Here is a 15,535-nt window from a genome sequence, read left to right as displayed (position 1 = left end):
CTCCAGACAATGCCTGTGGCTTTACGTCCTAAAAATGGATGTAATTTTTTCAACTCTGCATGTTACTTGGGTTCTTGATATTATACCACCTCTTCCCTAGCTCCTCATAGAGCCCTAGCTCCTCATAGAGCCCTATGGCAATTGGATGTTCAATTAGCTGTCATTCTGTTGGCTATATGCACTGAAGAGGGAAAGTTATGATTTTTAAGGGATGTACTTATTCCCTTGTGTGAGTCAGATTCCCTTGCATTCGAGTTAAAATAGTATTTATTGAAAGGTGCTAGATTATTTGCTCTACGAAACACTGGAAATAAAAGTTGTCCAGTCTTCTTGAATTCACTGAAAAAAGAATAGGGAGATAATCATGCTGCTAGTTACTGTACATGCAAATTTGAAAGAGTTTTTCTTCTTTCATCTAGGACTTACAATACACTTTCAAAGAAGAATTTACATAATGTTATATGCAATGACTAAACTTTCCTCAATGGGAATGTCTGTACTCGTGTTGCTTTTAGCAACATTCCTTTACTGTTTTCTTTGTGGATGATTGAATTATAGTTAGGATAAATGAAAGAAAGAAAAGGATTATCTTTCTGGTATAGAGAAGATGTAGAGCTTTGGGCACTGGGGAATTTTGATTTGAAGATCACATTATCTATTTGGGGTTAAGTATTTTTCATTGTAAAAACAGATCTTTATTTTCCTTAAAATGGTATTACTACAGCTTGCTTAGTTATAGCTAATGTCTGTTTTGATAATTTAGAGCAGGAAGACCACGACTGTTAAGGTACTTCCTTCCCTGAAATATGTGTATTTATTATATACAATTATTTAAGATAATCTGGCACAAATTGCTTGAGATTAGCTGGAATTGATTTACAAATAGTAGAAGAAATCATACTTATGGTACACCCTTGTGTTTGTGGGATATGGCCTTTCTGAATCAGAGAACAGGTTCTTCTTATTATTAAACAGTTTCTCTTGTGGATAGAATATTACTCTCTGCAGAACACCATCACAGCTGTGAGTCTATCTGCAGTTGGATAGAATTCTGCTCTGCCAGATAAATGTCAAGGCCTGAATAGCCCTTTTGTGTCAAAAACCCTTCTGGGTGGAATATGGAACAGATTTTGAACAGGAAAGGAAAGTATTTCAGGCCAGATGGTTAATCTGATGGAGTCATATTCTGGCAGAAGGAAAGAGTAGTATTGTGTAGTTTAGCAGTTATGTCAGGGAGAGAAGAAAGCCCTTTTGCTAAGTTAATGGAGATCCATGATTGTGCTGGACTCTAGGGTAATATGACAATTCCTAATAATACATAATGGGAAATAGCTAATGTAGTATGATAAAGTTTTCATGCTGTTTTACTCTTTCAGTATTTCCTGAATGGCAATGGCTGAGAACCATATTCTTGCAAACAATTCCTTGTTATTTGAAGGTTCTATTTGTATCTCCATATGTGTGATCTGGATTTGGTTGTATTAATAGGTTTTTTTGTAATTTTTGTAAGATGCATCTCATCCATGTGACATTCTGGAGAGGGGTTTTCATCAGATTGTAGAGTTAGAAATGGTTTATTCATTCTGTGGAAAAGATTGGAACTGAGATTACCAGCTCCTGTTTTAGTGTGTCTAACTTGTCATCAAATGCAATCATTTATAATATGGGATTGGAGATCAGCAATTTATTAAAGAAGAGAAAAGCCTGGTATAAAAGCTGGTTTAGGATTTCAGATAAAAGGGTTAAGAAAGCTGCACCATCTTGGGCAACGCAGCAGTGAAAGGCAGCAACAGCTTACTCCTGTTGAGATCCTCATTTCCCGCTATCTAGGCCTCTCAGAAAGGCTGATACACTTGCTGATAAGACACCTGAGGTTTCTGAGAGGCAGCGTCTTCTCGTCCTCACCGATATTACTTTTTGACCTCTTTGATGTCTAAGTTAAGAAAGAAAAATGCAGGCTGGCATGCTAACCTCAAAAGATTGAACTTTCTCATCAGAGAGTGGTCCTTGAGAAGTCAGGACCTAGTTTATATGTCGGTGTTTTATTAGTAGAGAAAATGAATGTAAATCTGAAAATAAAATGCATGAATAACAGGTTTCATTACAGCATCATAAAAGAACCTTGATGAGAGAGCTCAGTGGATTGTATTTGGAATATGTCTGTGGTGAGGAAAGGAAAGGAATTTATTTGCAGAATATTTAGGCAGTTTATGGAAGTTCTAATTAATCTCTCAATCTTTAAATGTGATCTATGATTTTGAGGACCAAAGTAATTTGAGAATGCCATATGATAGATACTGTAGTACCACTCATTTAAAAAAAATTAATTTCAGTGTCTCCTTTCAGTGTCTTACATCTAAGTATGCAGGTCATATTCTTTTGACGTGTGATGTGAACCATCCAAATAAGAATTGAAGGGAGAGAAGTATTTTAGTATGAAGATACAATTTAAAAATACAAAATGGATAAGATTTAAAGAAACCTGGAAATGTAGACATCATATTTTGCAAAAGCACCTCAAACATAATTCTGCAAATATGTACTTATTAACTGAATAAGTTAGTATATTTTTACTCTTCTTTCAGATAATATTTCAAAATTATAAAAATAATTAAAATAAACTTGATTTTTATTTTCTACATCTGATAGACACATAGACTAACAATTCATATATCTAGCTGCAGAATCATGGGAGAGTTCTGATGGAAAAGGACCTCAGGAGATTTCTGGTCCAATTCCTGTCACAAAGCAGGGTCAGTTATGGGATAAAGCCAAGCTGCTTAGAGCTTTAGCCAGCTAGATGCTGGAAACCTCCAGTGATAGAGAATGCATAAGCTTTATGGGGACAATCTGCTACACTTCCTGCTATATATAAGGAAAAAACCCATCTTTTCTTGTATCCAGTGGGAACTTCTCTAACTTTCAACTTATGCCTGTTTTTACCTGTCTGTTCACTATGTACAACTGAGAAGATCCTGGTGTATCTTCATCAAGATCTTCCTGATGACCTCCTCATAGGAGCTGGTGGCCTGCTATCAGGTCCCCCCTTCTTCTCTAGGCTCAGCAAGCCCCATTTCCCCAGCCTTTGTTAATGAGGCAAATGCTCCAGACCTCTCCACTCTCTGGCAGACCTCTGCTGAACTCACTACATTTTACTAAAGTCTGTCTGGCATTGGGTAGACCAAAATTGGGTGCACAATTTAGACATGTTCTCATGAGTGCTGACTTCAGGTGGATGACACCCTCCCTCAACCTATGGGCAGACAGACTGTTAATATCACCTTGGGGCACTGTTGACATTCCTTGCCCAGTGCACTGTTTGCCACCATGCCCGGAGCATTTCAGCAGACCTGCTTCCCAGACGGTCAGTCAGACCTCTGCCTCTACTGTTGCAGGGGATTCTTTCCTTCCCAGCTGCCGGGCTTGTCATGTGCCTTGACCTTTTTCAGGCTCCTGTTCACCCATTACTCCAGCCTGTCTGGATCACTCTCAACAGCAGCCTGCCTTCTGCCATGTCAAATGTGCTCCCCCAAATTTAGTTTCATCTGCAAACTTCATGAGACCACAGTCCCCTGCCTTCTCCAGGTCACTGATAATAACATTAAACAGGGTCCATCTGGTTGTCCATCCATTCAGACTGTGATGTCCTAACATGATTATGGGAATACTACATGAGACAGTGTCTTGCTACAGACAAAGCAAAATGACATCCACTCCTCTCTCCTTGTTAACAAGTGCTCTATGCAGTTGCAAGGGTATATGAGTTTTTCTTCAAACTCCCTAGAGTGATCATTTCAAGAAATTTCTCCACTGATCAGGAAGAGTTATTCAAAGGCTAAATCAGAGTTATTAAACTGCTAAAATTATGTGTACCCTGTGCATATTATGTGATCATAATTGAGGTCTTGTTACTGAGAACACAGTTGCGTTGGGCAGGACACGTCTCAACAATGAAGGACCACTGCCTCCCTAAGATCTTGCTTTATGGTGAACTTGCCACCAGCTGCCGCAGGAAAGGAGCCCCAAAGAGAAGATACAAGGACTCCCTGAAACAACATCTCAGCCTTGGACATATTGGTCTACTCTGGTCTCCAGTTGGGAGGCCTGGAGACACACCATTTATAATGCTGCTGATGCTTTTGAGAAAGCACGCAGGATCACCCTTGAAGAGAAAAGACAACGCAGAAAGAACCGTGCCTTGCAGAATATACCATCTAAGGAGTCTTTCTGCTGTGCCTTTTGCAACCAGACATGCCTATCTCGTATTGGCCTTTTTAGCCACCATCGCGCTTGCAACAAACGTGGGTAGAGCCCTTCCCAAATCTTTGTTTGCAAAGCCTAGCCATGATGATGAATTGTGATCATGATCCCTTTCACTAGAAAGATCCAGTAACATGTGATAAACACTGGTTTTGTGATCTATCTTACAGACATATGTTTTGGATCTTACAATAGACTTGTCACAATAAAGTTTGTATTCAAATATGAAGGAGAAAAATCCAGATATCCTAATTTCTGGTGTTAGCTAAGGCTCATCTATAGCACAACAGGATGAACTATAAGTGTATGCAAAGTGGTTGCTCAAAGTGGTTGCTCAAAGGAGGTATATGTGAAGCGATTACTCAAAGAACTGAAGGTATTTTTGATCCTTAAGCCACTGTAGAAACATTAGTGAAAAGGATATCCTCAGATATTTATACAAGATGCTTTACTCATCTCAAATGCACACTGACTGTTTATTATTTTCTCCTAGTTGTGTAGGTTTCAGAGTAGCTCTGCCGAAACATGCTATCATATCTCTGGAACTTTCTCAATAAGGTAGATTTGCTATAGATTTAACATATAATTGTGGTTTAAAAACAGAATAATGAAAGACTGGCAACCTTTATAAGGCACAATAATTATATTATTATGGCTTATAGTTGACTCAGTATTGCTTCTAGAGCCCATTATATGAAGTTCTTAACCTTTCAGCATCATCTTCCAAAAAAACCCCAACAAACAACAAACCAACTTAGCTAATATAATTATGAGTAAAAAATCTTTAGGGTGCTGCTTGGTTTACCAGGTATAGGGTTATGGTACAGTGGGAGCCTTGGGGAACTGGAGATAATTGTGTGGTCAGAAGAGTTCTGGGTAAGCTGTTAATTTGTTATCATACATTAATTTATTAAACACTTAAGCATTTGTTTAATGAGCTGTCTAAATTAGAGAGTTGAATTCTACCAGCAGCAAAATATTAATAAATCGTATGTACAGAAAGGATTTTACACCATTATTGAGTCTTTCCTCTTCTGGGTAAGAGTTTTTATTTTCTCATGTGAATTTCTCTTGCTACACAGTTCCTTTCAAAACTAAGGCATGAATAGCACTTAAATCACAAATAGCAACACGATATTGAGTTTTATGCATTTATACAACGGGGTTCTTGCTGTGCTTTCGTATTGAGGTTTTGACATTAACTGGATCAAGTATATCAGCACAGTGGCTATGTTTCTGCTGTCAAAATGCAGCTTTAAAACTGTTTAAAAATGTAGGAAGCCAACAGCACCTTTACATAAACCTTGCCTATATTTATTTCTATCCAGACAGAAGAAGCAGAAGGTTTGCCAGACACTGACAGATGCAGACACAGAATTTGCCACGCAGATTCAGAATGGAGGTCTATTATCCTGTTCCTGGCAGTGGACTGTATCACCTGCTTAAAAGAAAGATGAGAGAAAACAAAAGGAGATGACAGTGGTTTTTGGAAGTAATATTCTTCCCCTAATAGTCTAGTACTTCCTCTTATCCCATCATACAGCCTGGTTCACAGAGGCTGAGCTGTGGCTACTATATCCAGATGACAGGGGAAGGCTTATGTATGAGGGTTAAAAGATTAGGGGGAACCTGTGATCTTTGAGGAGATTCTACAGCTGAAATCTAACTTGTAACTACAACTGCGAAAGGTTGGACCATTTTGATGAAGGATGCTTTTTGCTTCAGTGTATGAGAACATGTTTAGCAAAATTCCTGATTAGGTTTTTATTCTACTGTAACTCATGTTGTTATTATAATATTTTTACAGGTTTGATCCTTCTCTGGAAACTAGCTGTTTTATTAGCTTCAGCAATAACTTGCAGTAGGAGATTCCATGGCTTAATTACTGCTGGGTGAAAAGGTTTTTCTGTTACCAGATTGATGTTTCAGCCTTTCAATTTTAAACAATTCCCTTGTGTTCTTCTTTCATGAAAAAAGAGTAGTTAGCAAAACCCCATCTAATTTCTCTGAACTATTAATTTCATTTGCTTTCATTCAGTCATTTTTCTGCTTGCCATTTCTACAGGAAAAATGTTTCAGTTTTTCTTCTTTTCCTTGCTTCTTCAGTTGTGTTTCCCTTTACACAGCCTCTCCATTTATTGATTTTTTTCCCTTGAGTCATGATGACCAGAGAAATTATTATGGTAATTCCCTTTGACTTTCATTATTAAAAAAACCCTCAAATACTACATACTGTTGTGAATAAAGAAGGTGATTGAAGAGGCTTACCTGCATGATTCCAGATGTATATCAAGGATAGTAAATCTGAGATTACAGGAAAAGCCAGCAGTTTTGTTCTGTACTTACTAAGCCCATTCATCAGTGATCAGGGTTTCCTACTGTCCACATGTGCTAATTTAGGATCACATAAAGATATTAAGATTTTCAGGTGTCAGTGCCTTTGTAGCCTTTGAACAAACTTGTGAGATGCTAGTATCAAAATGTTGATAACAAAACATGGTATCATCAGAAGGAAGACACTTATCTTAATTTTTTTAACTTTTTGCTAACACCTATTTGTTCAGTAAATGCTTTCCAAGCACCTGAAAGCAGGGTCCACTACAAACTGATGCATGATGTATACCACTAGAATTCCATCTGTGTTTCACATGGGAGAAACTCAAGAGGATTAGATCAACGTGGAGAATTAAATGTGTGCACCTCTTTATAACATGGAAGCCCATTATTTATCCACTTAAATTTTTTTGATTTCAGAAGATATTTACATAAGAATTAATGCTTTCCATTGGTAGTCTTGTCCATGACAGTTTCAGCTTTATTCCTTTGTCTTTTCCAGCATATTCATGTTAGCCTAGTTTTATTCAGGTTAATAAAATAACAAAAAAGGGACGCAAGACACAAAAAAGTCATAATAATCCATTGTAACTTAAAATTACTGGTGCAGAGTTGAAATACTTAAATTTTTTACAGCATTGGCACCTGGTTAAGCACTGAGACAAGTGGTTTATTAAACTCAGTTGTGTCTATGTATATATTAATAAAATAGTTTTTTCATAACATAAACAATGCAAAAAAGATGTAAGTCCTTCATTAGTCATAGTTTTATCTTACATAGTAACACTGGATGCATCTGCTGCAATTTTCCTGCATGTTGTTTTCTTGCTGGCATAGAACATGTTTTTGAACCTCTATCGGGGCTTGTTATATTGATATGAATAAGTGAGATTTTTCATCATTAGCATAGCAAAACCTTTTAGGGTTTTAATATTCATCATTGTAAGGCATCAGCTACTTGCTCTAGACTTATGAGTCCCCAGTCCTTTCCAGATAAGCAAAGTGTGCTATCATGGCCAAATTGCAAAGTTTTGCAAGTACTTAGCAAGCATTATAAAATCCAGAGATGACCGGTCTGGCAGAGAGAGGCATATTAAGGGTTTTAGTCATGAGAATGTACCCATTTCTAATTTCAGCCAAAAGAAACAATGTTTTGTTGAAACTTTTAATGGGTTAGAAATTTTGATGGGGAGTAAGAGGAGGCCACCACACCATACTATCTCTCATGTTAAAAAGTTTCCATTTGATACAAATTTCAATTTATGAGGCAGCATTATACCCATGTCTTAACAGTCCTCTTTTTATTTGTACTGCAATATTGATAATTAAGCCAAGAAAAGTTTGATTTATGAGAGTGAAATGAATGTTTACGTGAGTTGATACTTTTCTGAAAGGTTGAAATGCACAGGGAACAGAAATCCTAGGGAAAGTATACAAGGCTATGTCACACAATACAACTGTGTTAGAAAAACAGTTTTAAATAATGATTAGGATGAAGATAAACTATCGCACTGAATTTGTACTAAATAAGGACATATGTGGAGAGCTTTGATGATGTATTATAGAATATAAAAAAATAAATGCTCTTAGGTACTTCATAGACAGCTTATAATATTCTGCATAACATTGCCTGTAATGATAAAGTATGAGACTCTTTAGGTTGCAGCCACATGGGAATGACCATTGGTCTAATACTTGTGATGACAGTGACCTTGTCACTGTGTGTACCAGATGGAGGCATGTTAAGCATCTGGAGCAAGGTCAGGAGCCTTGGAAGAAAAAATGCTGGGTCAGCAATAATAGTTGTAGTATTCGTTATCCTTTTTACAGCTTCATTATGCTCTACGTTTGCAGTAATTGCAACATGTAAAGCTTTTTTTTAAAATCATAAGTAATTTCTAATTTTGGTTCAAATATTTTCACTGCATTTTTTGTTATAAAAATATTATTTTGTCATAAGCAAAAGATTATAGAGGAATTTATATACTGGATTTAATATTTAACTTTTTTAAAAAATTATTTTGGCAAGTATTTTCTAAAAAGAGAATTCTTCTATGTAATATTGTTCCTGACTGATACTAAAATATTTATTTTGTGACTACATGAAATATTTTACTATGTAGTTATTGCATTATGAATTATTAGTTATTCAACATCTTCATACCAGAGTTTTGCTTCCAAAGAAAATAGTGCCCAGAGTTTTGGCTGAGAATACAGTTTTTGAACATTCAGGTTATAAAAATGGCATGATTTTTCCAGATTTATTGGCATTTTAAACACTGTGAACCATTACACGACTATTAAAATACTTTCTAAATGGTGGGTTACTGTACTTTTATCAGTTTTTAATTACTTTGATCACATACTATTCGTAATAAAATTCACATAAAAAAAGAAAACAACAAACCTTCTTGATGATTTATCCTGCTTAGCTCAGGAAGTGATTATTATCTCATGTATAGGATGTTGCCTCTGAGAAGCATTTGGTAGTACATAAATCCACAGTGAATTGAATAACTTTGAGCTTGGAAAGTCAAGAAGATTAACTAATCTGAGTTTGATTTGTTAAGCTCTGTGTGATGCTCCTACCTGAATCTAGGAATATGCCAAGACTGGGTCACAAGGAAGGAAATCTGGGTAGTAATTAAGTGAAAATTTATTTTCCTTCTCTAAAAACTACATTTACATTTTTCCATTATACTACCTTCTGAATTTATTTTTTAATATTTTTTAATATTTTTTTTAATACTTTCAAGGTTTTGGTTCTCATTTGCTTATGAGACAAGAATTTTTTTTGTTACTGATGATGAATTAGCTGTTACTAAAGCCTTGTGTTTGGAATTGTTCCTTACAGAAGAAAAGTATTCTCTTTATTCACTGCAGTAAACACTCTCAGTAAAGCAATGGTGTGTACAGAAGAGTTACAATGGGATGACACCTACATCCAGTTTTGTCTGGCATCTTTATAACAATGTGTCACTTGTCACATCTGTTTGATCATGCAGAGCTACGTGTGTATCCACAGCCCTGATGAACACAAAACACTTCAAATTTAGAGATTTTTCTTCACAGCCAGGCTCACTTTAATATGTGGATGTTGTAGTAAAGATTTGTAGTAGAAATGAAATGAGAATAAGAGTAGTACAAATGAAATGAGAATAAGAGTAGTACAAAGAGTTTTGTGCTGGAAACAGTGTTTCAGAAGCTTTGATTTTATTGGCCTTATTGTCCTCTGATGTCTTCATTCTAAATATAACTCAAATTTTCAAAACTGATGTTGGCACTGGGTAGCCAGGGTTTTAAAGGTACCTCAGGTACTAATTTTCAAATGTGCAGAATTGCACTCCATGAAAATGCCATTTATAGGTACTTCAGTTTTACTTTTCTGCTCCCTTCGTAGCTCTCAAGTACTTGAAAAATATTCCTTGAATTAGGCATATAATTGTGAGGGAAGGAGAGTGCAAATAACTCTTACAGGCACAAAGAGCACCTTCTATTTTCCTGTGTTCTGTATGACAGTGTCACCGTGATGATCCATTGTTCCAACTGAAACACGGGCAACGAATCTCTCTCCTGTCATATATGATTATTATTTTTATTCTTCTATATTACACATTCTTTCTTAATATGGGCTGACATATTTATAATAGGCAACAGCCTTCTGGATAAGCTACCATCTACCAGAGAAAGTGAACAAGAGTGTCTGTAGCCAAGTCCTTTCCCTCAAGCCTTTTATCTTGCCAAAACCAACACAGCCCTAACACAAGAGCATCCTGATTTGCCCTTCAGAATGCTTTTAAAACCTTCAGTCTTTTATACCAACTTCAGAATATTTCTTACATTATCACTGAGTTAAAAGCCACTCCTCAGGTTTTGTTAGACAGAACATTTCAGTTCCTTTTTGTCATCCTGCCATGCAACTGAGTTCATGAGCCCAAGTTAAATGCCAGGATTCTCCAAATAAGGGGAGCTAAGTACCTAAGAATGAAACTGGCACTTGCTAGCAAGTGTTGACTGGTCACTGGAAAATACTGAAGTGCTAAAGCATGGTCTTATCCCAGTCAAGCAAACATTTAGGATCGTACTTCATGATCAGAGAAACTCACAGCTGCCAAACCTATCCTAGAGCTCAGTGTCAAAACCAGGTCAGACATTTATTTTAAAAGGAAGACAAAGAGGGGAAGAAGGAATACATTTACCTAGAAAAGAATTCTTCAGCTCATACATTACCTAGGAACTAGACCAGCTAGAGACTTGTAGGTTCAAATTCTTATGTATCCCCTGCATAGGAATCAGGGATTGACACAAGTAATTTCTCTCTGTTTTCCTTTCCTAAGAAGTAAAATTACATGCCTGGATTGCCACTTTTGTCCTCACCCCACTGAACCATTCCATAAATGATGAGGACAGTGAGTTTAAGAATAGGCTAAAAATAGAGCTGTTACAAGTAGAAAAGAAAAATAATTCTCTATGGGTATTTCAGTCAGTCATGTAAGATGTTGATTATTATCTAATTAGAGAAAAAGACGGAAGGGAGAAAGTAGTCAGCCTAGATTACATGTTTGATGTGCTAAAATTATTCCTGGACTGAACTGCAGGTTTGTGTTCCACACCAAGACGGAGCGCACTACTGAAGCCTGGATTCTGATTTTATAATCTCCTTGTAGCAGCTGCCACTCAGTCTTTCAAATCACACACATCTTTGATGTCAGACTATTGTTCCATTAAAGTGCAGCTCTCCACTTTTTTCAACTCAATCTCTTTTAATCTTGCAAATCAAATAAAGCTCAGTAATGCAGATAATATGTCAAAAATGTCCTTACCTCATTGACATTCCCAGTGGAATGTCAATCTACTTTTGAAATAATTTCTCAGCTAAGTTCAGATATGTTCTGTAAACTATGAAACATCTTTCAGAAGTGCTTGGTGCACATCAGTAAAATGAAAAAGATAGCCAACAGGTATCATAATAATAGTTAACTGCAGGGTTTTTGTGCAGTAGAATATAGATGTGCACAAAAATAAAATCAGATCTCATGTAGATGCTATTAATGCTAAATACCACATCTTTATAAAAAAGAATACCAGATTGTATTTCTAGTGATATATCAGTGGGCAGAATAATAATTGACTAAGTCTGCTAGAAAAGTTTTGATACTATAAGTAAATGGCTGTTGCAGGTCTTTAGGCACTGCAGCCTACTATGGGATTTATCCTTGGTGGTAAATATATTTGTTGGCAGTTTGAAGACATAAAAAAGCCGTCACTTTGATATAACATCATATGCACATGTGAGGTGCCAGCAGTTTTTAATAATGTGCTTCTACAAAGCAAGATTTAGACAGGAGGGACATAACAGCCTCTAACTCATATAAAGGCACCTGAGCTTAGTGGACCAGGAAGCCAGTGAAGACTTGGGAACTCTGCTACTGAATGGTATTGAAATGGGTCTCTGATTGTGTTTATGCTGTAAAATATTCATGACATGTTTACATATTTAAAATGACATACTGAATATAGAAAGGGAATATATAAAAGTCACATAGAAAGTGACAGCTAGATTACATTCCTGATGCAGTTTTTTTTTACTTTATCAGTGGAGGAAAGGTAGATTTGATAGATACAAAGCTTACAGTAATCTACATGCAAAGTCAGTGTCAGTTGAATATAGGCATCACAGAATCACAGAACCACAGAATGGTTGGGGTTGGACAGGACATCTGGAGATCATTTATCCCCACCCCCCAGATCAAGCGTGGCCCACTAAAGACAGTTTTACAGGACTGTGTTGAGATGTCCTTTGAATATCTCCATTGACTGAGACTCCATAACTCTATGGGCAGCCTGTGTCAGTGCTTGGTTACCTTCACAGTAAAAAGTGATCTCTGACATTCAGACAGAAAAGGATCAGAGATTTTCTGTCCTGAGCATTCCCTCTTCACAAGGCATGATGGTGCTGGTAGTCTCAGCTGAATCTTTACACTCCCCTGATCATGACATGCAAGTTTTCATAGCCTTTCTGATCACAAGACTGCGCTTTTTATTTGAGACTGGAATACATTTATGTTATATTCTTTAAAAATTTAAGGACAAGAGGAAAAAAATAGATTGTGAACTTTAGAATCTAGAGAAGAAAAAGGCTCAATAAACCATTCAAGTCTTCCTCTTGATAGTATTGGGTTATTAAAAACAGTCTATTCTTTAGTATTGAGTCTTGCCTAATATGTTTTTGCTTTCAGCATGCAGATTTCTGTCATTTACCCAACGAAAATAGCCAGCAGCATGTCCTTCATGACTGTTAAAAATCATCTTGAGACTATCTAGGATTCTCAAGGAATCAAATTAGTTTACCTATAAGCCTTATTCCCTAAAATTCCTTTTATGATTTTTTTTGTCTTCATTATATAGCTGAATGCTTTCCACACGGCTTCTATTATATGTGCTGATCTTGCTGTAAGCTCCTTTTGGATCATCAAAATTACTGGCCAGTAAAAGCACATTCTCATGAACGACTCACAATAAGTGTTGCTACGTTTACCCTGGAAAATGTATCTTTAAATTTCTCTCTCTATACGTGCTTTTTGAAGGATAAAATAGTATTTTCCTCTAGCAAAGAAATTTGAGGAGACATGGTGTTCTTATTTTATTCAGTTGTTGTTTAAAATCCGCTGAAAATGATAAATATATGCTCAGTGTCCAGTGATCCATCATCCAGTGGCACCTACTGCAGTAAAATGTACTTCCAAGAGGGACAGGGAAAACAAAAACAGGAGTGAAGGGAGGTTTAGCTCAGTGGTAGTAAATCACTTGTAAGTTGTCTCTGGTGGTTTTGCAGATCTGGCGGTGCAGATATAAATGTGCTCTGTGAAATCTTTTCTTTTGATTTGCCATAGAAATTTCAGCCTTACAACTTGTTATATTTGTACTGGAAAGCCATGCAGATATACTAACATATCGTACTTCAGGTATAATTAATGAATTTAGATACAGTTGACATAAAAGCATCACATCTCTTTTTGGAAGTCACAGTGAATGAAAAAAAAGTCAAGTCTAATTTTAGATGGACCTATAGAGAGAAAATCAGAATTTTAACCTTTGTGCAGTTTTTTCCTACTCGATACTGTTTTAGAGTGTATTTACCATAAAAGGAAAGTACAAAGTGTCTATAGACTATAGATTAGGTAAAGCAGCACTGGACTCACCAGAGAGCAGAGAGCATATTCCATCACACAGTGTGATTGCCTCTAGCTTTGTTTCAGAGAATGGTGGGTGGGTGAAACTCTAAAGAATTTGTCAAAAGTCTTGTTTGGAAAACTGAAAGTGTTGATGAATTTGTGAATCCTTAAATTGGCCTAAGCTTTCTTAAATGACAGTTCCAGTAAAGAACAACCATAAATTTCAGAAATCCTTTGAAACTGTAGGAATGTCAAAGTCTGTGGCCTATGACTGTGAACTTGAAAAGGTTCTTACCAAATAGAACACTTAGTTCTCTTTGGTGTGTTTTTAAGCCTTTCAAATTTTTTTGTTTGTATGCACAAATTATAAAATTTAGGAATTTATGACAATTTTGATGAACATATGGTTGAAAATCATAGGATTGAAAGATCACTAAGGAAGAATTCGAGGTCAGACATAGTTATTAAAAAGCCTAAAAACCATAACTTTTTTAGGTACTTATGGCCAGCTGGACTGGTGTTAACTGTACCATGGCGTGTGTTGGTATAGTTTTAACTTTTATTTTAAATATTTGTATCTATTCCTTTTTTCTAATTGTTGTCAGATCTTAATTATTAATTTTCTTCCATTTAGCTTTGAAAATCATCCTTGTACTTTCCTTTTGGTTACAAAAGTAAGACCTTTTTTCTCTTATGTGGTTATTAATAACTAACTGATTTGACTCAGACCAAAACCAACCCTGTCTCAAAACTAAAACTGAATTATTAAGGAAACCAACACTTCAAATTGTAAATATACTTATAAAAAGTCCCTCTTCTAACAAGAGAGCAGACTTGTGTGAAAAACAGATGCGTTGTTCATACAGGAAGAATCACAGTTATTTAATATATGTGGGGAAATACTGCAAGAAACAGCTGTTTTCTAATTACTGCTTTTTTTCTGACTATGTTGAGTTCTCCATTATTTACACTTGCTAAAAGAAAGAGGTTGAAATAAATTGGTATTATAAATATTGCAGAAGCAGAATTTCAATATATATGAATTGGCATATACTTAATTTAGGTTTATGAATTTGTGTAAATGGCCAGTCACAAGAAAGCAATTCTTTTGCAATTGTGAAAATATCAGACTTCATATTGAAATAAAAAAAAAAGATGTTAATTAAATGTTGTACAGAATCTGAGCTGTGGACATTTTTAAGTATAAAGAGGTTAAGTTTTCTCAAATTTATTATTGGGAACTTTTTGTTTCATTCTCTGATGATCAGACAGTGCTTGAACATTAGAAGAAAGATAGCGAAATCAGAAAGCAATCTTGGAACACTTCTTCAGGAGCATTAATCTAATCTGTAAAAGTCTGAAGAGATTTCTAGCAAATTTCTTATCTACTGTCTTGATTTAAAAAGAAATTTTAAAGTTAAAAAAAGGGCCAAGTAAGTTTTGAAGCATTGCAAATGCAGCTGGGCTGTGTACAGATGTTGAAGGCTGTTTTCCCCTCCTGGTAAGGAATACCAATCAATATACAGGGATGGATTATCATTTGCACAGTACCTTAATAGTTATTACAGTTGCATCAATAAGGAGACACAGATGTTAATAGTCAAGATAGTGGCTGGGGATATATATTTTTCTACTTAAAATAGAAATTAATTTATTTTTGCTTGTGCATAAGATCATCAAGACTATAGCATTGTATTGTTGGATTTTAATTTTGGTAAATTTATTTTGAAAGTAAATACTGAAAAAGTATAGAAAACAGTTCATGA

The sequence above is a fragment of the Lepidothrix coronata genome, unplaced genomic scaffold (genome assembly GCF_001604755.1).
Source record: "Lepidothrix coronata isolate B3197 unplaced genomic scaffold, Lepidothrix_coronata-1.0 Scaffold70, whole genome shotgun sequence".
NCBI lineage: Eukaryota > Metazoa > Chordata > Aves > Passeriformes > Pipridae > Lepidothrix > Lepidothrix coronata.
Note: the sequence above shows the minus strand (reverse complement) of the source record.